The sequence below is a fragment of the Phyllobates terribilis genome, unplaced genomic scaffold, assembly GCF_046119375.1.
Source record: "Phyllobates terribilis strain yellow unplaced genomic scaffold, ASM4611937v1 Scaffold_12__6_contigs__length_324123572, whole genome shotgun sequence".
NCBI lineage: Eukaryota > Metazoa > Chordata > Amphibia > Anura > Dendrobatidae > Phyllobates > Phyllobates terribilis.
The window spans coordinates 85,211,553-85,224,216 of record NW_027362772.1 but is presented as its reverse complement, the minus strand read 5'-3'; positions in this window follow the sequence as shown (position 1 = coordinate 85,224,216).

Here is a 12,664-nt window from a genome sequence, read left to right as displayed (position 1 = left end):
AGAATATACAGGGGTATTACAGGGGATGTACAGGGATATTACAGAATATACAGGGGTATTACAGAATATACAGAGGTATTACAGGTGATGTACAGGAGTATTACAGAATATACAGGGGTATTACAGAATATACAGGGGTATTACAGGTGATGTACAGGAGTATTACAGAATATACAGAGGTATTACAGGTGATGTGCAGGAGTATTACAGAATATACAGGGGTATTACAGAATATACAGGGGTATTACAGGTGATGTACAGGAGTATTACAGAATATACAGAGGTATTACAGGTGATGTACAGGAGTATTACAGAATATACAGGGGTATTACAGAATATACAGAGGTATTACAGGTGATGTACAGGAGTATTACAGAATATACAGGGGTATTACAGAATATACAGGGGTATTACAGGTGATGTACAGGGGTATTACAGAATATACAGGGGTATTACAGGAGATGTACAGGGGTATTACAGGTGATGTACAGGAGTATTACAGAATATACAGGGGTATTACAGAATATACAGGGGTATTACAGAATATACAGGGGTATTACAGGTGATGTACAGGGGTATTACAGAATATACAGAGGTATTACAGAATATACAGGGGTATTACAGGAGATGTACAGGGGTATTACAGGTGATGTACAGGAGTATTACAGAATATACAGGGGTATTACAGAATATACAGGGGTATTACAGGTGATGTACAGGAGTATTACAGAATATACAGGGGTATTACAGAATATACAGGGGTATTACAGGTGATGTACAGGAGTATTACAGAATATACAGGGGTATTACAGAATATACAGGGGTATTACAGGTGATGTACAGGGGTATTACAGAATATACAGGGGTATTACAGAATATACAGGGGTATTACAGGTGATGTACAGGGGTATTACAGAATATACAGGGGTATTACAGGTGATGTACAGGGGTATTACAGAATATACAGAGGTATTACAGGTGATGTACAGGAGTATTACAGAATATACAGGGGTATTACAGGTGATGTACAGGGGTATTACAGAATATACAGGGGTATTACAGGTGATGTACAGGGGTATTAGAGAATATACAGAGGTATTACAGAATATACAGGGGTATTACAGGTGATGTACAGGGGTATTACAGAATATACAGGGGTATTACAGGTGATGTACAGGGGTATTACAGAATATACAGAGGTATTACAGGTGATGTACAGGGGTATTACAGAATATACAGGGGTATTACAGGTGATGTACAGGGGTATTACAGAATATACAGGGGTATTACAGGTGATGTACAGGAGTATTACAGAATATACAGGGGAATTACAGAATATACAGGGGTATTACAGGTGATTTACAGGGGTATTACAGAATATACAGGGGTATTACAGGTGATGTACAGGGGTATTACAGAATATACAGGGGTATTACAGAATATACAGGGGTATTACAGGTGATGTACAGAGGTATTACAGAATATACAGGGGTATTACAGAATATACAGGGGTATTACAGGTGATGTACAGGGGTATTACAGAATATACAGGAGTATTACAGAATATACAGGGGAATTACAGTATATACAGGGGTATTACAGAATATACAGGGGTATTACAGGTGAAGTACAGGGGTATTACAGAATATACAGGGGTATTACAGGTGATGTACAGGGGTATTACAGAATATACAGGGGTATTACAGAATATACAGGGGTATTACAGGTGATGTACAGGGGTATTACAGAACATACAGGGGTATTACAGGAGATGTACAGGGGTATTACAGAATATACAGGGGTATTACAGGTGGTGTACAGGGGTATTACAGAATATACAGGGGTATTATAGGTGAAGTACAGAGGTATTACAGAATATACAGGGTTATTACAGAATATACAGGGGTATTACAGGTGATGTACAGGGGTATTACAGAATATACAGGGGTATTACAGGGGATGTACAGTTGTATTACAGAATATACAGGGGTATTACAGAATATACAGGGGTATTACAGAATATACAGGGGTATTACAGGGGATGTATAGGGGTATTACAGAATATACAGGGGTATTACAGAATATACAGGGCTATTACAGGAGATGTACAGGGGTATTACAGAATATACAGGGGTATTACAGAATATACAGGGGTATTATTGGTGATGTTCAGGGGTATTACAGAATATACAGGGGTATTATAGGTGATGTACAGGGGTATTACAGAATATACAGGGGTATTATAGGTGATGTTCAGGGGTATTATAGAATATACAGGGGTATTATAGGTGATATACAGGGGTATTACAGAATATACAGGGGTATTATAGGTGATGTTCAGGGGTATTATAGAATATACAGGGGTATTACAGAATATACAGGGGTATTACAGGTGATGTACAGGGGTATTACAGAATATACAGGGGTATTACAGAATATACAGGGGTATTACAGAATATACAGGGGTATTACAGGTGATGTACAGGGGTATTACAGAATATACAGGGGTATTACAGAATATACAGGGGTATTACAGAAGATGTACAGGGGTATTACAGAATATACAGGGGTATTACAGAATATACAGGGGTATTACAGGTGATGTACAGGGGTATTACAGAATATACAGGGGTATTACAGAAAATACAGGGGTATTACAGGTGATGTACAGGGGTATTACAGAATATACAGGGGTATTACAGAATATACAGGGGTATTATAGGTGATATACAGGGGTATTACAGAATATACAGGGGTATTACAGGTGATGTACAGGGGTATTACAGAATATACAGGAGCATTACAGAATATACAGGGGTATTACAGAATATACAGGGGTATTATAGATGATATACAGGGGTATTACAGAATATACAGGAGCATTACAGAATATACAGGGGTATTACAGAATATACAGGGGTATTACAGATGATGTACAGGGGTATTACAGAATATACAGGGGTATTACAGAATATACAGGGTTATTACAGGTGATGTACAGGGGTATTACAGGTGATGTACAGGGGTATTACAGAATATACAGGGGTATTACAGGTGATGTACAGGGGTATTACAGAATATACAGGGGTATTACAGAATATACAGGGGTATTACAGAATATACAGGGGTATTATAGGTGATATACAGGGGTATTACAGGTGATGTACAGGGGTATTACAGAATATACAGGGGTATTATAGGTGATATACAGGGGTATTACAGGAGATGTACAGGGGTATTACAGAATATACAGGGGTATTACAGGAGATGTACAGGGGTATTACAGAATATACAGGGGTATTACAGGTGATGTACAGGGGTATTACAGAATATACAGGGGTATTATAGGTGATGTGCAGGGGTATTACAGAATATACAGGGGTATTACAGGAGATGTACAGGGGTATTACAGAATATACAGGGGTATTACAGGAGATGTACAGGGGTATTACAGAATATACAGGGGTATTATAGGTGATATACAGGGGTATTACAGAATATACAGGGGTATTATAGGTGATGTGCAGGGGTATTACAGAATATACAGGGGTATTACAGGAGATGTACAGGGGTATTACAGAATATACAGGGGTATTACAGGAGATGTACAGGGGTATTACAGAAAATACAGGGGTATTATAGGTGATATACAGGGGTATTACAGGTGATGTACAGGGGTATTACAGAATATACAGGGGTATTACAGGAGATGTACAGGGGTATTACAGAATATACAGGGGTATTACAGGAGATGTACAGGGGTATTACAGAATATACAGGGGTATTATAGGTGATATACAGGGGTATTACAGGAGATGTACAGGGGTATTACAGAATATACAGGGGTATTACAGGTGATGTACAGGGGTATTACAGGTGATGTACAGGGGTATTACAGAATATACAGGGGTATTATAGGTGATATACAGGGGTATTACAGGAGATGTACAGGGGTATTACAGAATATACAGGGGTATTATAGAATATACAGGGGTATTACAGGAGATGTACAGGGGTATTACAGAATATACAGGGGTATTACAGGTGATGTACAGGGGTATTACAGAATATACAGGGGTATTACAGAATATACAGGGGTATTACAGGTGATGTGCAGGGGTATTACAGAATATACAGGGGTATTACAGAATATACAGGGATATTACAGGTGATGTACAGGGGTATTACAGAATATACAGGGTATTACAGAATATACAGGGGTATTACAGAATATACAGGGGTATTACAGGGGATGTACAGGGGTATTACAGAATATACAGGGGTATTACAGAATATACAGGGTATTACAGAATATACAGGGGTATTACAGAATATACAGGGGTATTACCGGAGATGTACAGGGGTATTACAGAATATACAGGGGTATTACAGAATATACAGGGGTATTACAGGAGAAGTACAGGGGTATTACAGGTGATGTACAGGGGTATTACAGGAGAAGTACAGGGGTATTACAGAATATACAGGGGTATTACAGAATATACAGGGGTATTACAGGTGATGTACAGGAGTATTACAGAATATACAGGGGTATTACAGAATATACAGGGGTATTACAGAATATACAGGGGTATTACAGGTGATGTACAGGGGTATTACAGAATATACAGGGGTATTACAGAATAAACAGGGGTATTACAGGTGATGTACAGGGGTATTACAGGAGATGTACAGGGGTATTACAGAATATACAGGGGTATTACAGAATATACAGGAGTATTACAGGAGATGTACAGGGGTATTACAGAATATACAGGGGTATTACAGAATATACAGGGGTATTACAGGAAATGTACAGGGGTATTACAGAATATACAGGGGTATTACAGAATATACAGGGGTATTACAGGAGATGTACAGGGGTATTACAGAATATACAGGGGTATTACAGAATATACAGGGGTATTATAGGTGATATACAGGGGTATTACAGAATATACAGGGGTATTACAGGAGATGTACAGGGGTATTACAGAATATACAGGGGTATTACAGGTGATGTTCAGGGGTATTACAGAATATACAGGGGTATTACAGAATATACAGGGGTATTACAGGTGATGTACAGGGGTATTACAGGTGATGTACAGGAGTATTACAGAATATACAGGGGTATTACAGGAGATGTACAGGGGTATTACAGTTGATGTACAGGAGTATTACAGAATACACAGGGGTATTACAGAATATACAGGGGTATTATAGGTGATGTACAGGGGTATTACAGAATATACAGGGGTATTACAGAATATACAGGGGTATTACAGGGGATGTACAGGGGTATTACAGAATATACAGGGGTATTACAGAATATACAGGGGTATTACAGGGGATGTACAGGGGTATTACAGAATATACAGGGGTATTACAGAATATACAGAGGTATTACAGAATATACAGGGGTATTACAGGTGATGTACAGGGGTATTACAGAATATACAGGGGTATTACAGGAGATGTACAGGGGTATTACAGAATATACAGGGGTATTACAGGAGATGTACAGGGGTATTACAGAATATACAGGGGTATTACAGAATATACAGGGGTATTACAGGGGATGTACAGGGGTATTACAGAATATACAGGGGTATTACAGAATATACAGGGGTATTACAGGGGATGTACAGGGGTATTACAGAATATACAGGGGTATTACAGAATATACAGAGGTATTACAGAATATACAGGGGTATTACAGGTGATGTACAGGGGTATTACAGAATATACAGGGGTATTACAGGAGATGTACAGGGGTATTACAGAATATACAGGGGTATTACAGAATATACAGGGGTATTACAGGGGATGTACAGGGGTATTACAGAATATACAGGGGTATTACAGAATATACAGGGGTATTACAGGTGATGTACAGGGGTAATACAGAATATACAGGGGTATTACAGAATATACAGGGGTATTACAGGTGATGTACAGGGGTATTACAGAATATACAGGGGTATTACAGGTGATGTACAGGGGTATTACAGAATATACAGGGGTATTACAGGTGATGTACAGGGGTATTACAGAATATACAGGGGTATTACAGGTGATGTACAGGGGTATTACAGAATATACAGGGGTATTACAGAATATACAGTGGTATTACAGAATATACAGGGGTATTACAGAATATACAGGGGTATTACAGGTGATGTACAGGGGTATTACAGAATATACAGGGGTATTACAGGTGATGTACAGGGGTATTACAGAATATACAGAGGTATTACAGGTGATGTACAGGGGTATTACAGAATATACAGGGGTATTACAGAATATACAGGGGTATTACAGGTGATGTACAGGAGTATTACAGAATATACAGGGGTATTACAGAATATACAGGGGTATTACAGGTGATGTACAGGGGTATTACAGAATATACAGGGGTATTACAGGTGATGTACAGGGGTATTACAGAATATACAGAGGTATTACAGGTGATGTACAGGAGTATTACAGAATATACAGGGGTATTACAGAATATACAGGGGTATTACAGGAGATGTACAGGGGTATTACAGAATATACAGGGGTATTACAGAATATACAGGGGTATTACAGAATATACAGTGGTATTACAGGGGATGTACAGTTGTATTACAGAATATACAGGGGTATTACAGGGGATGTACAGGGGTATTACAGAATATACAGGGGTATTACAGAATATACAGGGGTATTACAGGAGATGTACAGGGGTATTACAGAATATACAGGGGTATTACAGAATATACAGGGGTATTACAGAATATACAGGGGTATTACAGGAGATGTACAGGGGTATTACAGAATATACAGGGGTATTATAGGTGATGTTCAGGGGTATTACAGAATATACAGGGGTATTACAGAATATACAGGGGTATTACAGAATATACAGGGGTATTACAGGGGATGTACAGGGGTATTACAGAATATACAGGGGTATTACAGGTGATGTACAGGGGTATTACAGAATATACAGGGGTATTACAGAATATACAGGGGTATTACAGAATACACAGGGGTATTACAGGTGAAGTACAGGGGTATTACAGAATATACAGGGGTATTACAGAATATACAGGGGTATTACAGGTGATGTACAGGGGTATTACAGAATATACAGGGGTATTACAGGTGATGTACAGGGGTATTACAGAATATACAGGGGTATTACAGAATATACAGGGGTATTACAGAATATACAGGGGTATTATAGGTGATATACAGGGGTATTACAGGAGATGTACAGGGGTATTACAGAATATACAGGGGTATTACAGGAGATGTACAGGGGTATTACAGAATATACAGGGGTATTACAGAATATACAGGGGTATTACAGGTGATGTACAGGGGTATTACAGAATATACAGGGGTATTATAGGTGATATACAGGGGTATTACAGGAGATGTACAGGGGTATTACAGAATATACAGGGGTATTATAGAATATACAGGGGTATTACAGGAGATGTACAGGGGTATTACAGAATATACAGGGGTATTACAGAATATACAGGGGTATTACAGGAGATGTACAGGGGTATTACAGAATATACAGGGGTATTATAGGTGATATACAGGGGTATTACAGGAGATGTACAGGGGTATTACAGAATATACAGGGGTATTACAGAATATACAGGGGTATTACAGGTGATGTGCAGGGGTATTACAGAATATACAGGGGTATTACAGAATATACAGGGATATTACAGGTGATGTACAGGGGTATTACAGAATATACAGGGTATTACAGAATATACAGGGGTATTACAGGGGATGTACAGGGGTATTACAGAATATACAGGGGTATTACAGAATATACAGGGTATTACAGAATATACAGGGGTATTACAGAATATACAGGGGTATTACCGGAGATGTACAGGGGTATTACAGAATATACAGGGGTATTACAGAATATACAGGGGTATTACAGGAGAAGTACAGGGGTATTACAGGTGATGTACAGGGGTATTACAGGAGAAGTACAGGGGTATTACAGAATATACAGGGGTATTACAGGTGATGTACAGGGGTATTACAGAATATACAGGGGTATTACAGAATAAACAGGGGTATTACAGGTGATGTACAGGGGTATTACAGGAGATGTACAGGGGTATTACAGAATATACAGGGGTATTACAGAATATACAGGAGTATTACAGGAGATGTACAGGGGTATTACAGAATATACAGGGGTATTACAGAATATACAGGGGTATTACAGGAGATGTACAGGGGTATTACAGAATATACAGGGGTATTACAGAATATACAGGGGTATTACAGGAGATGTACAGGGGTATTACAGAATATACAGGGGTATTACAGGTGATGTTCAGGGGTATTACAGAATATACAGGGGTATTACAGAATATACAGGGGTATTACAGGTGATGTACAGGGGTATTACAGGTGATGTACAGGAGTATTACAGAATATACAGGGGTATTACAGGAGATGTACAGGGGTATTACAGGTGATGTACAGCAGTATTACAGAATATACAGGGGTATTACAGGTGATGTACAGGGGTATTACAGAATATACAGGGGTATTACAGGAGATGTACAGGGGTATTACAGGGGATGTACAGGGGTATTACAGAATATACAGGGGTATTACAGAATATACAGAGGTATTACAGAATATACAGAGGTATTACAGGGGATGTACAGGGATATTACAGAATATACAGGGGTATTACAGAATATACAGAGGTATTACAGGTGATGTACAGGAGTATTACAGAATATACAGGGGTATTACAGAATATACAGGGGTATTACAGGTGATGTACAGGAGTATTACAGAATATACAGGGGTATTACAGAATATACAGGAGTATTACAGGAGATGTACAGGGGTATTACAGAATATACAGGGGTATTACAGAATATACAGGGGTATTACAGAATATACAGGGGTATTACAGGAGATGTACAGGGGTATTACAGAATATACAGGGGTATTACAGAATATACAGGGGTATTACAGGAGATGTACAGGGGTATTACAGAATATACAGGGGTATTACAGAATATACAGGGGTATTACAGGAGATGTACAGGGGTATTACAGAATATACAGGGGTATTACAGAATATACAGGAGTATTACAGGAGATGTACAGGGGTATTACAGAATATACAGGGGTATTACAGAATATACAGGGGTATTACAGAATATACAGGGGTATTACAGGAGATGTACAGGGGTATTACAGAATATACAGGGGTATTACAGAATATACAGGGGTATTACAGGAGATGTACAGGGGTATTACAGAATATACAGGGGTATTACAGGTGATGTTCAGGGGTATTACAGAATATACAGGGGTATTACAGAATATACAGGGGTATTACAGGTGATGTACAGGGGTATTACAGGTGATGTACAGGAGTATTACAGAATATACAGGGGTATTACAGGAGATGTACAGGGGTATTACAGGTGATGTACAGGGGTATTACAGAATATACAGGGGTATTACAGGTGATGTACAGGGGTATTACAGAATATACAGGGGTATTACAGGAGATGTACAGGGGTATTACAGGGGATGTACAGGGGTATTACAGAATATACAGGGGTATTACAGAATATACAGAGGTATTACAGAATATACAGAGGTATTACAGGGGATGTACAGGGATATTACAGAATATACAGGGGTATTACAGAATATACAGAGGTATTACAGGTGATGTACAGGAGTATTACAGAATATACAGGGGTATTACAGAATATACAGGGGTATTACAGGTGATGTACAGGAGTATTACAGAATATACAGGGGTATTACATAATATACAGGGGTATTACAGGTGATGTACAGGGGTATTACAGAATATACAGGGGTATTACAGGTGATGTACAGGGGTATTACAGAATATACAGAGGTATTACAGGTGATGTACAGGAGTATTACAGAATATACAGGGGTATTACAGAATATACAGGGGTATTACAGGTGATGTACAGGGGTATTACAGAATATACAGGGGTATTACAGGTGATGTACAGGGGTATTACAGAATATACAGGGGTATTACAGAATATACAGGGGTATTACAGGTGATGTACAGGGGTATTACAGAATATACAGGGGTATTACAGGTGATGTACAGGGGTATTACAGAATATACAGAGGTATTACAGGTGATGTACAGGAGTATTACAGAATATACAGGGGTATTACAGAATATACAGGGGTATTACAGGAGATGTACAGGGGTATTACAGAACATACAGGGATATTACAGAATATACAGGGGTATTACAGAATATACATGGGTATTATAGAATATACAGGGGTATTACAGGAGATGTACAGGGGTATTACAGAACATACAGGGATATTACAGAATATACAGGAGTATTACAGAATATACAGGGGTATTACAGGTGATGTACAGGGGTATTACAGAATATACAGGGGTATTACAGAATATACAGGGGTATTACAGAATATACAGGGGTATTACAGGTGATGTGCAGGGGTATTACAGAATATACAGGGGTATTACAGAATATACAGGGGTATTACAGGTGATGTGCAGGGGTATTACAGGTGATGTACAGGGGTATTACAGAATATACAGGGGTATTACAGAATATACAGGGGTATTACAGAATATACAGGGGTATTACAGGTGATGTACAGGGGTATTACAGAATATACAGGGGTATTACAGAATATACAGGGGTATTACAGGTGATGTACAGGGGTATTACAGAATATACAGGGGTATTACAGAATATACAGGGGTATTACAGGTGATGTACAGGGGTATTACAGAATATACAGGGGTATTACAGAATATACAGGGGTATTACAGAATATACAGGAGTATTATAGGTGAAGTACAGAGGTATTACAGAATATACAGGGGTATTACAGAATATACAGGGGTATTACAGGTGATGTGCAGGGGTATTACAGAATATACAGTGGTATTACAGGGGATGTACAGTTGTATTACAGAATATACAGGGGTATTACAGAATATACAGGGTTATTACAGAATATACAGGGGTATTACAGGTGATGTACAGGGGTATTACAGAATATACAGGGGTATTACAGGTGATGTACAGGGGTATTACAGAATATACAGTGGTATTACAGGGGATGTACAGTTGTATTACAGAATATACAGGGGTATTACAGAATATACAGGGGTATTACAGAATATACAGGGGTATTACAGGAGATGTACGGGGGTATTACAGAATATACAGGGGTATTACAGAATATACAGGGGTATTACAGGAGATGTACAGGGGTATTACAGAATATACAGGGGTATTACAGAATATACAGGGGTATTACAGAATATACAGGGGTATTACAGGAGATGTACAGGGGTATTACAGAATATACAGGGGTATTACAGAATATACAGGGGTATTACAGAATATACAGGGGTATTACAGGAGATGTACAGGGGTATTACAGAATATACAGGGGTATTACAGGTGATGTACAGGGGTATTACAGAATATACAGGGTTATTACAGAATATACAGGGGTATTACAGAATATACAGGGGTATTACAGGAGATGTACAGGGGTATTACAGAATATACAGGGGTATTACAGGTGATGTTCAGGGGTATTACAGAATATACAGGGGTATTACAGAATATACAGGGGTATTACAGGGGATGTACAGGGGTATTACAGAATATACAGGGGTATTATAGGTGATGTACAGGGGTATTACAGAATATACAGGGGTATTACAGAATATACAGGGGTATTACAGAATATACAGGGGTATTATTGGTGATGTTCAGGGGTATTACAGAATATACAGGGGTATTATAGGTGATGTACAGGGGTATTACAGAATATACAGGGGTATTACAGAATATACAGGGGTATTATAGGTGATGTACAGGGGTATTACAGAATATACAGGGGTATTATAGGTGATGTTCAGGGGTATTATAGAATATACAGGGGTATTATAGGTGATGTTCAGGGGTATTACAGAATATACAGGGGTATTACAGAATATACAGGGGTATTATAGGTGATGTACAGGGGTATTACAGAATATACAGGGGTATTATAGGTGATGTTCAGGGGTATTATAGAATATACAGGGGTATTACAGAATATACAGGGGTATTATAGGTGATGTACAGGGGTATTACAGAATATACAGGGGTATTACAGAATATACAGGGGTATTATAGGTGATGTACAGGGGTATTACAGAATATACAGGGGTATTACAGAATATACAGGGGTATTATAGGTGATGTACAGGGGTATTACAGAATATACAGGGGTATTACAGAATATACAGGGGTATTATAGGTGATGTTCAGGGGTATTACAGAATATACAGGGGTATTACAGAATATACAGGGGTATTATAGGTGATGTACAGGGGTATTACAGAATATACAGGGGTATTACAGAATATACAGGGGTATTATAGGTGATGTACAGGGGTATTACAGAATATACAGGGGTATTATAGGTGATGTTCAGGGGTATTATAGAATATACAGGGGTATTATAGGTGATGTTCAGGGGTATTACAGAATATACAGGGGTATTACAGAATATACAGGGGTATTACAGAATATACAGGGGTATTACAGAATATACAGGGGTA